General features: G+C 22.9%; 2 non-coding genes across 2 annotated transcripts; both read right to left on the bottom strand.

The window, feature by feature from the left end:
• Positions 1–1,634: 1,634 nt before the first annotated feature.
• On the bottom strand, positions 1,635–1,706 carry Trnaa-cgc (transfer RNA alanine (anticodon CGC)). Its single transcript has one exon. It is a non-coding gene; the product is annotated as a tRNA-Ala (tRNA).
• Positions 1,707–2,822: 1,116 nt separating this feature from the next.
• On the bottom strand, positions 2,823–2,894 carry Trnac-gca (transfer RNA cysteine (anticodon GCA)). The gene has a single exon. It is a non-coding gene; the product is annotated as a tRNA-Cys (tRNA).
• Positions 2,895–20,649: the final 17,755 nt, after the last annotated feature.

Genomic DNA, 20,649 nt, shown 5'->3' with positions numbered 1-20,649 from the left:
GAACGTTTAAATCAAAATATAAAGCAATAACTATGCATTTGAAACTACACTAAAGACCTTTTGTTAAACATAACTTATTCAGTAAAAAAACAACTATCAACTAAAATAAAACATGGTACTAAAATGACTCAACAAAATTAACGAAATAAAATATTCAATACAAAACACTTTTAGACCAACTATTATTTTTGTTAATTTTTACCATACACGAATAATGTTTTGTATTTACTTATGTTTTTATAAAATAAAAAGCATGCATTAGCTTAAAACTTACATAAAGTATGATGTATAGCTTTTTCTTGACAATCAATTTACTTAGTCAAACGCTAATTTGGCAGCACTAGTAAAAGGCAAAGTAAACTTGTATCAAAAATTACTAAAAGTCGTTTTGGTAGCAGATTAAGACTCAGTCATAAGTTAGGTTTTGGTCGTGTATAACTTTTTCAAATACTTATCAAGTATGAACCAAAGAAAATTTTTTGTCAAATTGTTTTCTTCTTTACATTTGGGACAAAACTAACTGTATAAATGTAAAACTCACTGGTAGGGTTAAAACAAAATAAAATGTATTTAAGCTATTAATTTAGGCCCTATTAATCATCTATTTATCAGATAGTTATCTAAAGTTTAATTTATTATAAATAAATAAAAATCAAACTTTTTAATGTTATTTTGTTTTGAAAAACAAACAACTTAGAATTAAATATTAGAAAAACTGTGTATTTTTTTTAACTAATATAACTAAAACTTTTCTTGTTTAATATAAAACTATTCGTAAAAGGGTAATGCAGATTTATTAGAACAATTTTTAGATTTTAAATTTAATATAAACAATTTTCAGAGATATTTTTTTATTAAAGTACCAATTACATAAGATGTTAATTTTTCGTTTTAATACTAGTTATACAAGTTTATTTTAGTTAATAAATTTCAGTTAGTTATTACATAGTTTTTAATTTACATTAAAAAAAATTGATTCTTAAAAAATAACATTATCACAAAAGTATACATTTTTATATATTAAGTAAAAAGGCAAGTCAATTTACTGCTTAACAAATTATTTACTTAGATATAAAGTACTGTAGTGAAAAATGTACTAAATCAGTTTTATTCTTTTCTGTGAAAATTTACTACAAATAATTTTCTTTTCAAGAACTTAAAATTTATTAGTCAAATAAAATACTTATAACAAATTGTTTTAGGTGTTTTTACTTTTATTTTATTTGGCATTCTAAATTAAAATTTGTTCTAAACCATTTAACAAACTTTTTTTTTCTTTTAGCTATTGAAAACTATATATTTTTATTTAGTTTTTAGTAAAAAAAAGCTGAATAGTTTATTTTAGAAAAATGCTAATTATAATACAAAAAAAACAAGTTTAACTAAAAAAATTAACTTTTAATGCAAAGTAAACTATGTCAATATCAGTACTTATATTTATTGTTATTTCTAACTTATTAAGATTTAATAACTGCTACAATATGAATTTTTGATTTCAATATCTAAGACTTCAAGGATTATTTGTAAAATATTTGCTGTTATTTTATGCTTTACATCATACTAGTGCTTCTTAAAATACTATTCTATAAGTCTTTATTTAAAAGTTTACATATACTTTTAGAGGTAAAAGGGGATGGAGACGCCGGGGATCGAACCCGGGGCCTCGGACATGCGAGGCTTGCGCTCTACCACTGAGCTACGTCCCCACCTGTTAACATTCATCTAATAAGGTATTTATACCTATTGAGTCTACTTACACAAAACTGAATCGGTCTGCGTCAATCTAACCAACAAAGTTAATAGAAGTGTTTGTAAAGGCAAAGCTAGATCTATATTTCATAATCATTTTTTACTAAACTTTTATTTTTGTTATGCTTAAAAGTTGTATATACAGTTTATAGTTTAATATTTATCAATGTTTCTTGAACTAGGATTAAGGTTAGTTGTTGAAATAAGTTGTTAAACTCACAACTTATTGAAAATTATTTATAAACCATAAATACTTTACAAATTTACGTTCAAAAGTAGTTTATTAAATTACTTTTATTGTTTTTAGTTTTTTAATTACAAATTTAATTCACTAAAGCATGCAAAAGAATTTCTAATAATTAACAATAAAAATTAGTTAATTGACAAATATACAACATTCTAATAATATTTTATATTTGTTTTAATGTAATAATTGTACTTAAGAACATTACTTTTTGTTATTTTAATTAAAGAAATTAATTAGATTTATTTATTTAATTAATCTAAATTTAATATTTTAAAATATACAATACCAATCTTTTTCTTCTATTATTAATGACATCTCATAGTTTTTTTGCAATATTTACAAGTTTATTAAGGTTAGGTTTTCGAAAGTTAAATAATTAAATAGTGTTTAAAATTGTTCTAACATATCTGATATATGAAAAAGGATGAATATTTGGTGTAAAACTAAACTAACTTTTAATAAACTAAACTTAAACTTTGAAACTGCAATAGTTTATATAAAGTATTGACGTTGTTTGTATTCAAATTATAAACTCAAGATAAAACATATGTTTTCAAGTGTTTACATTTTTGAAGTGTAATTATGAATATCAAATAGTTTTAAATAGAATAACGCTAACATTTATTTTGAAATAAATACGTTAACTTAAAAAAGCTACTAAGTTGATTAGGATGAATTAGTAAGTTAAATAATTTTTTTTAATTATTTATACTTTTTAGTTATATTAGGCAGGGTTAGGTAGCTAGGCCTCGAAGATTGTGAAACTTTGTCTTAATTATTTCATCAAATATTTTTCATTTAATGTGACTTTTTCTTCCAATAAAGGAGGGGACACTCGGATTTGAACCAAGGACCTATCGATCTGCAGTCGATTGCTCTACCACTGAGCTATATCCCCATGCATCTGAATTGAGTGATAATTATATATAAACTTTAAATGCGTCCTAGGCGGCACAAACCAATTGCTGATGTAAGCTTTTATTTCATAGATACTTAAAAACCATACCAATAACTATGTTTTCTATTAAATAAACATGAATTAAAAAGCATTTAATTGTTAAAAATTTTAAACTTTGGTTTAAACATAAATACAAATAATAGTTTGATTAAAAATTGTATTAATTGTAAAAAAAAAAAACTTGTTTGTGACTTTAATTTTTATCATCAGTTTTTTATTATGCTTTGTTTTAAGAACATTTAGTCAAATTAAGTAATTAATTTAAAAATAAACAATTTTATATTTATTTAAGTAGTATGTTTTTTTTTTTCATAAGTTTATTCACTCAAAAAACAATAAAACTATTGTTTACTAAGTTAAAGGAAAACTAAAAAAAATATATTTACAAGACTGAATTGTAAATTAAAGCATACTTGTAAATTAGTAATTTATATTCTTTTTTTTGTGATAAACTGCTAATAATTTTTTATTACTATTAATACTGATAACAATTCAATTTTTTTGTGACTATAGAAACTATAAAATCATAAAAAGTATAACTAATTTAATATGTAAGTTGGATTTAGAATTTAAGTTTATTTTGATAAATCAATTATTTTAAACTAAAAAAGCATTTATAACAATGTGTAATTAAATTTATAACACTTTTACCGATCAAAAAACTTTTTTTCGGTACAAAATTTAAATAAAAATTGTAAAAAATATAATATATCTTTATTCCTTTTAAAACATTATCATTAAGTAAGTTCTGATAGTTTAATTTACTTCAAACGTTTTCATAGCTTTTTTATCATTATTACCTACGTTATATAGTTATAAAATTTGTATAGATATGCTTTAGTGTAACATCAGTTTACCAACCTAAGTTTTCTGTTTATTTATTTAAGCTAAAAGTCTTGTGAATTTAATTTTTACCAAATTCTTATCTAAACAGTATTTATATCATATTTTTATATTCAAACTCATTATAAAGTATTCATTATTTAGCTTCTATAGATGTTAATATTATATTTTATAGCTTAGTTATACACAACAGAAGTTGATAAGTGTGTTTAGAAAATTTTTCCCATTAGTGCAATGTGTTTGTTTACATTTTTTATACTACCGTTAAGTTTGTTTAATTTCAATACTTAAATTACATATTGCTAAAACCAATATTTTATACTTTTAAATTTAAATTATAAATTTTGTTTTTGATATCTTTTTTTAGCTGGTAATTTAAAGATATCAATAGTTTTGGAAGTAAATATAAAGTGAACGTTATTAAGTTTTTTAGTTTTGTACAAAATTTTATTTTCGATTAAATCACATTTTTTACTCATGTAATTTTTTTACTAATGATATTCTGACAATTTTTTCTTTTTATTAGTTTTAAATTTGTAGGTTTTAAATTTAAACGTATTTTTATCACTACTTATTAAATTTATAGGAATCTAATAGGAATATAGACAATGGTATGCAAGCTTTAAAAAAATTTCTCAACATTGTTTAAAAGATCAAAGTTTTTATCTAAATGTGACTCAGTAGTCAATTTAACTTCCGAAAAGTAATTTACTTTTAAAGTTTACAACTTTATATATGTTATAAAACTATACAAATATATAAGAGTTAGAGTTAGAAAAATTCTACATTTATTCAGCCCATGTGTAGCAATGAAGTAGTTGTGTGAACAAAATGACTTGTGTAAGAAATACTTTTCTAGTGTTACATATATTGACTAACTTACGAATTGCATTTTAAAAATATTTATTTGATTTCCTACTTCTTTTAAAGTTTTGCAATCTTATATGTATACTAGTTTATCATTGCTACTTATGTCTTACAAGTTAGTTGTTTGTTAAAAGTTGATATGTATGTTTACTATATAAATTACTGGTTTACTGTATAAGAAACATTATGAAGCATTTACAAGCAAAATTATCATAAGTATTTGTAAATGTAAAAGTTGTAATTAAACATTTTTTTTGTATATTTATAAATATTTATGTATTTATTATAAAATGTATAAGTTGTAGTATACTTTTATTTATGACGACTTTCTTTAAAAAACAATTAGCTTTAAAATAAGAAATTGCAGAATAAAACTGCAAATAGGTTCGCAAATACAGTTTTTATAAGTAAACAACTTTTAAACAAGCTTAGGTTAAGTTTTTAAAAGCAGTCTTTTTTTTCTAAAACACCGATTTTTTTCTAAATGTGTCTCCTACACGCATATTTGTTTTGTCACGCACTTAAGTAGTCAATTGTTTTTAAACAATATTTATAACACATTTATTTTATTACTTCCAATACTTTTACAAACAATATTAATAACTTATTTTCACCTAAAAGGCAACTTAATAATATAAAATCTATAAGTTACCATAAAAATAAAAAAATACATTAGGCTTAACTTGAATATAAAATGTTAATAAGGTCTGAAAGCTAACAATATTATAAAAATAAATTTAAAAACGGAACTACCTAGTAGTTTGGCAAAAATTTCAAAGCTATCAAGCTATTTAAAAGAATAAAAAACTAATGTTAAAGATAAAAAACTATTACAAGAATAAATAAAAAAACTATCTAAAAATCTCAAAAAGTTATTTTAAATCAATTCAAGTCGTTAATGCTTGGAATTTACTAGTTTATAAACTTATAAAGTACAACAAAATTCCAACAAACAACAGACTCAACTATTAACTACTAGGCTCAAAGTTAGACTTAAACTTCAAACTAGCAATAAGAAAAAGAAACCAACAATTTAAGTAGTGATTCAGTAAAAGTCTAGTAGTAAAAGTCTAGTATAACATCCCAGGGTGTTACTTCAGATCTTTTTGTTTAGAAAGTTGTTTGAAATATTAGAACATTTAAATGTTTGTCTAGCTACTTTTCGTCAACTAAAGTAACATATATAATATTTTTTTTTTATATAAGCTTATTTTTGGTGCACATTTAATCTTAAATGATTGTTATTGTAATTGTTCAAATAAATAAAGTTGATGCTATTTAAGTATCCTTTAATTTGTAGTTGAACACGTTTATTACATAATGTAAAAGTTCACAATCAATCCTAGCGTTATTTCATTAAAAAAATAAGTTTTTTATAATCTATAGTTTTTTATGAGTCAGGCATGTAATAATCCAGCGTAGATAAAGTTAATCTAAAAATAAACTGAAACAGTTGTAACAAAGCCTTCAAAATCATTCGAACAAAATTGAGAAACTTGACATTTTTATTTAAGTCTTAAGATAACAATATATTAGTTTGTTTTAGGATTTAAATTTTAGTGATTCATCATTCAGATTTAAATAGATTTTTATACGTGACATTTTACAATTTTTATTGGCATTTTAATACTCTGTATGTTCGATCAGGGAACATATTTCATTCAAGATAAAATTTAAATAATTAGCTCGAAAATATAACACATTCAACTTTTATTAACTCCGCTAAAATGACACTTTGTAAACAGTTATAATTTTTGAACTTAATAGGTTTATTGGTAAAACAATACATAAGTTTGGTACAAACTTTACTAGAAAACAGTATTTGTTGTAAAAAATAAGCAACATTGTAAAAAAAGTTTTTAAAGATAACAATGTTTTTAGTTTATTAATATAATAACGTTTTTAAGTTTTAAAAATAGATATTACCTCGTAAACGCCGTGCACAAAAGTTAAAAAATATAAAAAGAAATACATATCTAAACTAAAACTTTTTTAAATAATAGGTTTAAATTTATTTTTGATATTAACATTAAAATACTAAATGACAATAAAAACAACACGATTTTAGCATTAGCTTTTTACATTTTTTATTGTTTTTATTCGAAATGTAAATAATATTCACAAGAAAAAAAAGTCAGTTTTAGTAACTTAAATATTTATTTTAACTTAAAAATGTAGATGATCGTTTTCTTTTTATTAAAACTAATTTAAATGCTGAACAGACTTTTTTACTTTATTATATAAATGCTAAAACAAAAGTTAAATTTTTGCCTTTGTATTTCTGTTTGAAAAGTTTAACTACAAATAAATAAATAAAATAATACTGAATATATCTAAAAAAATGAAGAAAACTAAAATAAAATAATTAATAATATAAATTATTCACAACAAGAACTAATATTGTTATTATTTTTGTTATTTTCAGTGTTCAAAATTTTAATTTGAATATATTTAAGAAATCGTTATTTGTTTACAAAGTTTTTACACTAAATCATATTATAAAAAAAATTAAAATTAAATAAGTTTAAGTTTAGCTAAAATTTTAATTTCTAATATTTAAAGGTCGAAAAGCAACTAATAACACATGTATGGTAATATATTACTTTAAAAACAACGGTTAGTATAACTACACTTTTTTCTATAAGCCAAACACATAATTCCCATGATTTGTATCTTGTTTGTGAATTAGCATTTTATTTCTATAAAATTAAACAAAAACTTATATATCATATCAAATATGCCAAAAACTACTTGAGTATTTTTGATTGAAGTATCAAACTCAAAAGTTAGAAATCGTTTAAACACATACACTAGTATGCGCTAAAGAGTTAAGCAAATGTTTTTATTTAGTTAAACGTTAAAAGTTTTATGTGGTAATTAAAAATTAAAACTGCATAAAAATTATAGATATTTTTGTGTGCTTAATTAATATTTTTTGAATTAGGACTAAAAGGAACTAAGTAATAAAAAGTTTAGAAATAAAACTCTTAATCGTTGACTTTTATTGTTTTCAGAATTTAATTTCAAGACTATGATACTAATTTAAAGACATAAATTTTTTAATTATTTTATTGTAGTATTACTGCTAATTATTTACAAAAGACTAAAAGTTTAATAAGAAGGACTTTAAAATAGTTTAAAAAACTTTTATTCAAAGACATGGAAAAAAAACTCGATGATTTTCGTATGTTCAAAGTCGTTGAAAGGCTAAATATAAATTTCTTATATTTTCTTTAATAAAGATGAAAGAAATTACCTTGCCCGTAACGCGTGATTTTTTTTTTGCAGTTGTTACGGCTTTATAATTATAACATTGCAAAAATAACAAGTTTTATCTCTTGTTTATCGTCAATAAGATGATAAATGCGTAGTAAAAGAAAATGTTCTGCATAAAACAATAAAAGAACCACATTTCGTTTTTAGCATCTCTGAAAACACTAAATTAAATTTTCTCAGCTAATTAATGCGGTTCAATCTTATTGCTTAGCAAAATATTAGTAATTATTTTTTGACGTTAATGACAAAATAAACATTTTTATTGTCGTCAGCCCGTGTGGATATCAAGCTAAATGGAAAATAAGGTGTTAGCAATTACTAAACTTAAATAAAACTTGATTACCTTTAAGTGCTGTAGCAGTTGTATAAACACAGTCTAATTAAGTAGCTTATTGGTGGCATGTAGTTTATTATTTTATTTTATTTTTGAGATTCACGTTAAAATTAGCACTAACACTGCAGTTTGTTTTTTTTAAGTAAAACACTTTTCTTATTATGTTAGTTTAATTTTTGCCAAAAAAAACATAAAAACTATGTTTGTGAAAAAAGTTATTTAAGTTGTAGTATAAGTTTAAGCCCTAGAGATATTGTTTAAAAAAAGTATGTACAAATCGGTTTTCGTTTGCTATTTAAAAAAATAAAAATTGTTTTTACTAAAGCTATGCATTTTTAAACTATTTTAATTTAAACTGAAAGACTATACTATAAATTAATAAAAGCTATCAAGTTTTACAAACTTTTATGATTTATGACTGCTGTAACTATAATGTCTAATAATTAGTTTTATAGTAATTGAAAAAGGATTAACGTTTAAAAGTTCTTTTATTTTTGAATTCCGTTATAAAATATAAATAATTTCGATTTTAATTAATAATATATTAAAAGTTATTATATAAAAAGACTTTTTTAAACACAAAACTAATTTTGTAGTAACAATTGATACTGAAACTTGACAAAAATAATAAAGGTTTATCAAGTAGATAAGTAGTCGAGAGTATAATGAAGACAAATAGTTTGAAAATTTATGTAAATACATATATATTTAATATAAAAAAGTTTAATATATATTCACCAGTTCAAAAAAATTGGAGACTATGTAAACATGCACTTGAGTAGCAAACTTTCAAACACTTTCATGGAAGTGTAGAGTGTAATTATTTAAGTTGTTCATAAATATATTTGAAATACTAGTTGTTTAAAAAATTTGGTCGTTATTGGTACTCCAATTCTCACTTTTTTATGTATTTTTAAACCCGAATTTGTTGCTACGGAAATAATCTTCGTTGTTAAGACAACCGGCATCTTTCTGACGTCACAATATGTCGGTTTTACTTTTAAACTAGAATCAAGTGTACAGTTTATTAAAATGAAAACAAAAGCTAAAATGTTATAAAATAATCACATAAATTTAAACTTGTTAAAAACGAGTTTATTGAATTAAAACAGTGTAAAAAATTATTTTTTATTTTAAAAAACTTGAAAATACATTCATGTCTAAATAGGTTAAATTAAAAGAAAACATTAACATATAATAAGTCTAATTTGATATTACAATAAATTTGCTAAGACAGACTTAGATTAAGCAGTAGTAAGTTAAAACCTGCTAGTTTTATTCATATGCTTATTGCAATGCTAATACAATGCAATGTTTTATACACCAAGGTATTTTATAACTAAATTTAGAATTAAGTCAAAATTGTTATTTAAAGTAAAGCACATTTGAACTTAGTGTTAGCTGACTTATTAATTACTCTGTACTCCATTAGCTTCATTTTGAACGTGATCATTTATTTGATCAGACTCACAGAGGCGTCTTTTGATTTAAATTAGTCTAGTTATTTCATTTACCTTCAAATGGTGTAATTAGATTATTTTGTTAGTTGTTAGAACTTTACTGGTAGTAGAATTTTGATTGTCGTATTGAAATTATTGTGTTTCTAAGTTTTTACGATTCTGCTAGTATAGGTTTGTAGTTTTTCAACATTTAAATTTTTCAATTTAGTTACAATTTTTCTTTTACAAAGTTTACAAAAGTCTACAAAAATTTTTACAAAATGCTATAATTTTATTAGTTATAAAAGTAAAATATGATCGAAGTTCGTCAATATATTTAACATTAATTAGTAAAACATGCAAGTTTAAAATTAGGTAATAAATTAAAAAAAGTTTTTTTTTTAAATTCAAGATATTTTCAAAGCTAAAATAAGCATAAAAAAAAACGAATGAAACAATCAAAACCACGGCTACAAAATGAAACAGCTATTAAGTGAATTCATTATTGATATGAACAATTCTTTAAAGCAAAACAATTTCAAACATGTTTTATGCGCATTGTTATAAAACAGTACTTTCAAAAACTCTTATAAATATTTAAAGAAATTTTTATAATAAAATTGCATGTTTCTTATTCATAGTTTGACATATCAAAATTATTTTTCAAGTTCATTTGGAAATATTTTGAAATTTTCTGAAGTAAAATTTTTAAAGTATTTTTAGGGCGAACTAATAGTAGCTTTTTATAAAATTTTAAAAATAATAAAGAAAAAAATAAATAAATATGTTCATTATAATACACTTTACAATAATATAATAAAAACGAATTTTTGTGAGTTAAGTTAAAAAATGCAATTTAGCAAACAGACATTAAAACAAGAATGAAGTACGTTGCAGTTATATTTTGTTAATAAAGTCATAACAAAAAGTTTCAGTTACTAGTTTAACAATTTGATAATGTTTTAAAATATTCTAAATTAGAAACCTACAATGTTTAAATTTATAAAAATATAAACTACAGCCCGTGGGATAAAAAAAAAACTTCAACTCTTGTAAACGTCACATTTATGAGAAATCAACTCACACAATTCATTTAACAAATCAAGTTATAATAAATAAAGTTAGGGTAATAAAGAAGTTAGAAACAAAAAATTTTAACTTTAGTATTTTATAAGTTTTTTTTATTTTAAATTTTAAAAGCATTACTCGTGAAGTCAAAAAGTAAAAAGATCTGTAAGTAGAGTACATAGTACTATAGTGATTTTTTACAACTAATATTTATTCCTTGTTACTATAAAAAAATTTACATCATAATATTTTTTATGTTTAGCTTAGATTTAAAAATCAAATTTTAAAAAATAGCAAAATGAATATCACTGCCTTCGCTTTTGTTGAATTTTTACTTATATGAGATAACTATTAGTATTTTCTAGCTCATATCATCTCATTAAAGTTCAAAACTTTAAGGTAACAGTCTACACTCAAACTATACACAAGTAAGTTAGTAAATCATTTTTTAACCACATAACACTGTTATATACTAGCATTTTTTTCTGCAATTTACACGGAGTGTCTAACCAATTATCAATTAAGTAAATATCACAAAATTTACCCAGAAGGTTTTTGGTTTCGTCCCGTTTTTCCTGAACAACTATGATTAATTCAAACTTTTAAGTGTTATTATTAAGTTATCAAAAACACCGATAAAATGTAACGTCATCAAACTATCGGTTGTCAGGATAGAAAAAAATATTTTCAGCAATAGTACTGCTACATAAGTTTAAAAAAAAATATTTTGTTTATAAATTTTACTATAATAAAGACAGTTCACAAGAGAAAAAACTAAAATGCGCTTGAATTTATGGTTTATCTTAATGAAAGAAATTTCAAGAGGTATGTTCGAAGTCAGGTTTATAGTTTAGAATCAATGCTAATCAAAAATCAAAACCGATGTTAAACACAAAAGTAGCCACAAATGGAAAAACAGTTTTACTAAATTTTTTTAACCTACATTCGAAACTTCAAACTGCTTGTTTTTTTATAACCTTGTATGCTTTACCTTCTTAAACGTTAAATTATAATAAACAAATCTATAGTGTTTATATCTAGGAGAAAACAACTATAACATAATAGAACAATTAAAACGTTTAGCTAGTTTATATAATATTGACTAAAGAATGAATTTTAAGAAATCAATATGGTTTATTTGAATATATGCTCAAATTTGAATTATATTTCACATAAAAAAATAAAAAAAATATTACTTCTAAATTTTAAGGGCAAAACATTAAACATATATAAAAAATATATAACTCATTCATATGGTCAAGTCCTTTTTATAATTTCTTGAGCAACATTACCATATTTATATTTTAGTAATAAACACAAATAAAAATAATAAATATAGCTAAACTTATCCTAATGTAATGACTTAGTTATCACATTAGTAATTTAACTCGGAAAGTTATTTGTACAAGTTTTATATATTGTTTTTTATAGTTTAACATACCGAGCTTTTACTTTTAGCTCGTCTAGTTACAACTGATTTTTAACATAAATATCTTCTACTTTTTATCTTTTAAAATAAGTTCAGGTTAAAAAACTCAATTCATACTTATTATAAAATAATTAAAAGCGTTCAAAATTACTTAAAAGTTTTGAAAGGAACTTTATTACATTTCTTTAAAACTATCAAACTTTTTATACTTTTATCATCACTTCATTTTGTAACTTAATTTCAAGTGTTCAAAGTGTATAGCACTAATTTTAAAAACTTCAACTCTAAAAATGATAAATAAAACTATGAAACTTTTTACCTAAAACTAAATATAAGTTAAAAAAAAAGTTGATAGTAGTATAAGTTAAAAATGTAACCTAGTAAAATTAAATTCGATAAATATATTAAAGTTAATAAACAGAGTTACAAAGTTTGTAGGCAAATAATTTACCGAAAAATTATAGAAATGAATTAAATTAGCTACAAATAATGTGTTAGGGTTGATTGTGCGCCAAAGTGTGTATATAACAACATTTAGTATACGAAGAAAGATATTTTGTACATATAAAACATATGATACACATTTACTATTTATTTTATATTACTAAGTCTGTAATTATATATAACAGTATCTTTAGTTTACAAAACACTGTGGAAAAAACGTTTTGTTTTTTAAGCTAAACTAGACGCAAAACAATACATTACGTAATCATTTATTTAAGTATTATAATATTTCCAAAAATCAATTGTAAAACAGGAACTACCTCTAAACTAAAAATAAATAAAATTAACAAACTCAAACATTTTTCAATCATATTGAACAACGAGTCTAGGTTACGACAATTCTTAAAACACTTTCTTAAAATTAAAAACTTGGGACATTTAAGACATAAAATATTAAATAGTAATTTATTGATATTAATATTTCAAGTTAGCCTGAATATATGAAAGTCCTTTTTATCCGATAAATACACTACATATAAATGTGCACTAAAAACTCTGGTCTGAATGGTCTGGGAGGTTTTAAAGTTTTCTTATATCAAATTCTAAATCAATTTGTTATCTTATATTATTACTCAATTATTTACCATTATAGGATTAAGTTATTTTAACTACTTTGAATTATTCATACAATACATATAAAAGTGTCATTAATTAGGCATGTTAGTATTTTTAAGTGTTTTTTGAAAGTTATAAAACAACATAAAATCAATTTCTTTCGTTAATATTTATAGAAGGTTAAATAAATTAACTTTTATATAAAATAAAGTAAGTAGTATACGATTTATTTTTAACTGGTGTTAGGTTTATATATATTTAATACTGTCTTCGTTTTTAGTTACTTTTATTAACTCTTCAAACTAATATAATTTAGTGTTGCATTTAAGAATTAAAAAAGTTCAATGTTTAAGTAAAAATATCTCTTATTAAAACAAATCTTAGAATATAATCTTTCACAACAAAATGCTCATATATATTTTTTTTCGGTAGTTTGGTATGGCTGCTTTTATAATTGTTTAAGAAAAAGAAAACGTTTTAAATTTGTCATAAAAAATATTCTTTAAAGTAATAACTCCTGCTAGATAGGTTTTTTATACGTTTTAATTATGAAATTAGTTACAATTCTTTGAAATTATAGATTTAAAGGATTTTTAAGTTATTTTTACGGATAACTTAAAATTTTATAAAAACATACACTTAAAGTTAACAACTCCAGCTAGATAGGTTTTTTTACGATTAATTAAGTAGTTAGTTATAATTCTTTAAACTGTTAGATTAAAAGGATTTTTAAGTTAATTCTACGCATTACATAATCGAAACGTAGTTATTTAACTTACACTGAATTTTATAATCTTTTAGTTAACATTTATTAAAAAAAGTGCCAAAACTTGAAATACTTAAAAAATTTACTTACAAATATATTTTTTTAGTTCTTAGATACAAACTTCTTACCTGAATTGTCTAAACATATTTTATTTACTAAAAATTAATAACTTAAAAATCGTTATAAAATACTTCGTCTTATATTATATAATTGCCTTTAAACTTGTTTAATACTTATGTTAAGTAAATACATATAGAATACAAATTTAAATAAATGTAGTTAAACTAAAATTTATCTCAAGTCAAAAAATGGATACAGCGAATATCAATAATTTTCTTTTAAACCTAAAAGTTAAGTTCTACATGTTCTTAAAAGCGTTCTTTTGTTTTGTTTTTATTGGAACTCTAACCTTAGCTGTCATTTACTTAACTCTGTATCAAGTTAGAAATCAAAATTTTGAATTTCAATATGTTGTTCTAACATATTTACTTGTCTGCATTTTATGCCAGATGGTGCTACATTTTTCTGTTCACACAGTTGCTCACAAATTACTAAGAATGGAACAATTTGCTATAAAGAAGACAGGAGTTTTTAAGAAAGATCATACCATCTTGGTTATTTTCAACATCATTTGTAGCCTGCTTGTTTATACATCGATTCTCAATGGACTAAACAACCAAAAACTGAAGAATTGGAATTTTGTAGCTTTCATAAACTTACTCAGTCTTGTTGTATCTACAATTGTTTTTTTGACGAGTTACGGTATTTTCTACTGCAAAAATTTCACTAAACAGTCAGAACATTCAGCAATTAATAACTGGCTGGTTAATAATTAACTTTGTAATTTAATTTTCAATTATATATAGTTACAGTGTGTTAAAATATTTGCTTGTAAAACAATTAAACAGTTTTTTATGTAATGCTTTGTATTATGTATAAGTATTTTTACGTTAGTTAAAGTCTAAAAAAGTATCTAAAAACTTATACTAAGCTTATTTATAACGACCGTAACAGATTCACATATAAAATCTTTTAAACATGAGTTAAAATAGTTTCATTCTTTCGATATTACTGTCAACTGTGTACAACAACTATAAGGTGCATAATCAGTAAATAAACATAAAGTGAGTAGTTTTGCTTACTAGGTTTTATTTCACCATTATATATTCATTTCATATTGCAGTCGTTTTTGATTTTTTGTTCTAAAACATAAACATATGTTTGACTTTTATTACGTTATTCAAAATATTACATTAAATAAAATAATTACTGAGTTTCTACTTAACCCTACTAACAAAATAACATAAATATTTATGTGAAAATTCAACTTTATTGTACAAACTATAAGCAATAAACAATTTGACTTTATAAGCTACGAGTCAAATTTAGAGAAAAAGTCAAGGCGAAAACACAAAGACTTATTTAGAACTAAAATTAAAAAAAAAACTGTACATATATAGGTTATTTACGATTATTTAAAATACATGTACGTATACTGGACACTGCAATTTGTATAAGGATATAACCATTTGTGTCAAACTATCAACAGAGCTGTAGTTATTTCTAATTGTATAACAAAACTTTTACTAAACTATCTTTTGCTAAACTAATTCTAGATAAGCTAATCATTAAGAATTACTAATAATGACTCTACTCTACTATCAAAGTAAATTTCTTAAATAGTTGAAGAACACGTATATTAGATACAATGGGCATGTTTTAGTTTTGAATTATAAATAATATTTTAGAAAATAAGAATAAACAATTTCTATATATTAAAAAACAAAGCATAGGAACTTTTTAATTATAAACTGTAACTATGGATAATTTATAATAAACACTTTACAGTTTTTATAGTTCTACAACATTTCAAGTGGCTTCCTTAGGGGCCATTACAGAAATTTATGGGGTCATGTGCATCAAAGGGCCAAATGGGGCCAAAGGTCATAAATTGATACTTACTTAAGATTTTGCGGAGTTGATGAAGAAGAGCAAAATAAAATATTTTAGGCGATTTCAGTTGTAGTTTAGAAGCTTATATTTGATATTATATCAAAAAATGGAAATTTAGTTGGTCATAAGCCATAAAATGGGAACCAAAATGGCATAATTTGAAACTTACACTAGACATTCTGGAGCTGATAATAAAGAGCAAAAAATAGTCTTAGGTGTTTTATTGGTATTTTTAGAGAAATACTTTTTGAGGGGGCTATAGCTTTTTTAATTTCAAGGGGGCCTTTAAATCCTATTCTACATCTTACAAAATGTCATAAAAGAGTAATATAAGTTTAATTCCGAACAGGTTTTATTTCAATACAAAGCACTTAAATTACATGTCAAAATAAAGAACAATAAGTCTTTAAAAATTGACAAAAATTAAATGTTAGGTCTTCAAGAAATTAAAATAACTTAATATGTTAGATTTTTTTGGTCTTGTGCTACTGCTGCTTATATCATGCTTAAAGTAACTCAAAACGATGTTGAAAACGGAGCATTTCTTTAAGTAAAGTTGTAAATACAAAAAAAAAAACTATGAAACAAATTTATGTCTGATAACAGTTGATTTCTATTGAAAAACTACAATTCAGAATAAAACGTAAGTAATTGTTAAAATTTTACAACCGATTTACAAGGTGTCATTTCGTGTTTCTAATTAGCAAACTGCATTTTAACTTATTGCAAGTTGCTAAATTGAGTATTAAACGTAGTTTACTAGAACAGTTTCTTTATACGAATTTTATTACGTCAGTCATATTAAGTACGAAATTATAAAACCTCAATAGTTCGTAGAGCTGGACATATGAAGGTTGATCTAAAAATTACTTTGCTTTTTCAACAATATATATGGTAGTTTTTTTTGTCTAAAAAAAAATTTTAGTTAGTTTGCAAACTTTATAGGAGTCTTTCAGATTGTAATTTAATTACATAAGTCTGATAAAAAAAAACATTTTAGAAAATTAAAAAAAGTTAAAGTGTTAAAAATGAATGTTAAATTTTTAGTAATTATTAAAAAATAATTTTAAGACTACTTTAAACTTAAAAAAATATGGCATTTATTGTGTAACAAAAGAAGACATGCCATTTTGACACCATAAAAGTTGTAAAACCAAACTAGATTAAGTAACTAACTTTAGTTTGTGTTCACGTTGCTTGATAAATAATAAAAGTGAGAACGGGTCTAAATTGCACGAACACAAATTGCACGAGGTTACTAAATTGCACGAGAGGACTAAGTTGCACGTAGACGATTTTGCACCAAGAGTCAATTTTGCACGAGTTACTTTTTTGCACGAGAGTTAAAAAATACAGAAAAAAAAAGAAAAACAAAAAAACAAATAAAAATATTTAATAAAAAAAACCAAAGAAAAAAATAATTTAAGACCAAGGGTGAGAGTAAGGGGTAATAGTAATAGTAAAATAAAAACTAACTAGTAAAATGAAATAAAAAAAAAATAAAAAAACTTAAGCTACGGACCGAAGGTAAGAACTAGGGGTAACAGTGAAAGTAAAAACTATATAATTAAAAAAAAATTAAATTGAAAATTATTTTACCGACCGAGGGTAAGGATTAGGAGTTACAGTAAAAGTATAAAAAAACTAAAGTAATAAACGAAAAAATAATAAAATTAATATAAAAAAAAATTAACCCATGCAAAATTGTCTGCTTGTGAAAAAGTGTCATAGTGCAAAAGTGACCCTTCGTGCAAAAGTATCTTTGTGCAATTTTATCCCCTCGTGCAAAAGTATCTTCGTGCAAATTTGTGCACTCATGCAATTTTGTACGCTCGTGCAAATAAGACAGCTACCCGATAAAAGTTTCAAGAACATATGATATTTAGTTTTGTTTAAATTCTAGATTTTTAAAACTTTCTTGGACGGCTTTTTAACTTTTATTTGCTTTTTACTGATTTTTTCAGGATAAATTTCATTAGGTCATATTTTAAATTGTTTAGTTTTAAGGACAACACGATTTCTGACGTTTTTTTAGATAAAAACAATTTATAATAATGCAAAATCGTTTTGTTTCAAAAAAACTAAAATTTTTACAATATAAACAATGTCCGTAATTATGTATCTTACAAATGTTTTCCTGTTAAAAACTAATCAATTGCAAGTTTGTTTAAAATATTAGGACATGTTTTTAATAAAAAAAAAAAAAAAATTTTTTATAGAAAAAAATTATAACATGTCTATAGCTGGCTTTAAGTTTAATAAAAACAAAACATTAAAAAACGATAGAACAATTCAAAAATGTAGTTAAAATATTTTTAATAGTTACTTAAGCTACTTTTATAGTCAAACGGTCAAACGGACTCAAACCATTTTTATAAAGAGAAAAAGTCTATTGAACTTCCGAGGTAATTTTTTCAGATTGAACATTGAAGAAAAAAATAAGTCATAAGTTTAAAGTTTCTAATGTACATATTGAAACAAAAGTAAATACACTTGTTAAGTTTTAGTTTATGTGACAGTTAATATTAGGCATTCAAACTTGTTTAGTTTTTTATTGTAGGTATCCTTATTGCACCTTTGTTAAATTTTGTATTAAATAAATTTTATTTACAACTAAAGTCTTCAAATTATGCTTAACTAAATTTAAAAATATTAAATCACCATTAAGAGTTTTTTGAATTTCATATTCAATTGGTTTTATATTATTAGGTATAATATTTGTCTATTGTTAGATACTATGATTTTGTTTAAATTTAAATAAGAAAATAATTTTTATGGTATTTTAACTATTTTATGTAATAAATATGCAAAAATTTTTATAACAAAAATGTGTTAGATTTAGTATTACTGCCTTAAGGATTCAGAAAAAAAAATTGATATTACATTTTGTGATTGTTCTAAGTAAATGATGACTATCTTTTTGAAATACAATTTTACTACCATAGTTGTATTTATTACACCTTTGTACTTTTATAAAATCCAAATTATTTTTTAGGGTATAGGTAAAAAAAAATTTAAATTTACAATGGTTTAATTAAATTAAGTATTAATGAAAGTATCTTTTTTCATCATGTATTTTAATTAAATTTTCAAATACGTTTTTATTTTGTTAAATTTCGACTTGATTTTTGAAATCTAGATCTTAATTTATTTTAAGACCTTGAACAGTCATACTTATTTTAATACATTTAATTTTAGTTTCTGTTACATTCTTTCATTTATATAATAAAAAATAGTGAAAATTGTTTTAATTTTTAAAAAACTATTTAAATTTATACTTCTACCCTATTTACTCTGATACAAAAATTCTGACCTTTAATCCACCTTACCAAATTACACAAAGCTAGTACCGAATTTAATGATATTTTGTTGATAATTTTTTGGGTTTTGTTAATAAAGTTATGCAAATTTTAAAACTGTTTCAATCTACAATAAAGATTGGACCAGTTTAGACTTTATTTAACCCTCCCTATACATTAAAAGTAGTACAGTATAAAAATACAGGCTACTTAGTCTAATATTAATTTTTACAAAACTTAGGCTGGCTTATTCTTATTTTAGTTATTTTGAACATTTACAAGATAGAGAAAAAAAAAATTAGGCAATTGTTACAAATACTTTTATTTTTTTGTTATAAAATTAAAAGAGATTTTAATCAAACTATTCTGTAGTATTTAAGATCTGAAAAATTAATCAAATTTGGAGATTAAATAATTTTATACTTGTAAGATAATTCTAGTTCTAACGAAAAATACAGGTGTTCAATCTATAACAGATGATTTTATTTTAAACAACAACTATTTAGTTTGGTAAGTGATATAGTTATCGTCTTTTTAACTAATAATTTTTTAATCAAACAGTAACAGATTTGTTTTAAAAAAGCCATTTTTACTTTTTTGATTTTATAGAACTGTCCATTTGGACTTTTGATGTTTTTTTTCAGAACTGTTCAAATACTGCTAGTAAAATAAAGCTATTATCTTTTGAAAACAAAAAATAAACCTCAATTTTATAAATTAGTTGTCAGACAAATAAATGCTTAGAATAGGCAGTAGAAATCTAAATCCTTATTAAGTTGTGTTTTTAAAATTTGAGATGTTATTTACGTCTTTACTTATTAAGCGTTAGATTGCACATCGCGACAACAAAAAGAGTGAGTCAAATATGGAAAATTGTACACTTAGGAAAAAGACAATTTTGCACACAAGGTCACTTTTGCACAAATACATTTTGGCAAGGAAAATCAATATTGTACGAAGGATCATAGAGAACAAAAAATAAAACAAAAAGAAAAAAAAAGTAGTTATGGGTATTTAGGATAGTTAAAAATAAAATAAATTAGAATAATTAATAGTATTAATAAGGAAGTAATAATAAATAGATAATAAATCAATAAAAAACCAAAAAAAAAAGTAAAAACAGTGACCAATTAAGGGTAAGAGTTTAAGGAATAAGTTGTAATAACAATAAACTTAATAAAAATATAAATTAAATCAAAAAAATTTCTTTTGCAAGGGTTTAATTTTCCAAAAAAACTTAACCTCGCTAAAAAGTTTTTATGCAAAAGTGACCCTGCATGTAAAATTGACACCGTGAAAAAGTGTCTGTGAGGAAATATCTCCCTAGGTGCAAAAGTGACCCTTGGTGCAAATAAGTCTTCA

The sequence above is a fragment of the Thalia democratica genome, chromosome 3 (genome assembly GCF_965202585.1).
Source record: "Thalia democratica chromosome 3, ktThaDemo2.hap1.1, whole genome shotgun sequence".
In the NCBI taxonomy this organism is placed as follows: Eukaryota; Metazoa; Chordata; class Thaliacea; order Salpida; family Salpidae; genus Thalia; species Thalia democratica.
The sequence above is the reverse complement of the archived record's forward strand: the minus strand, read 5'-3'. Positions and strand labels throughout refer to the sequence as shown.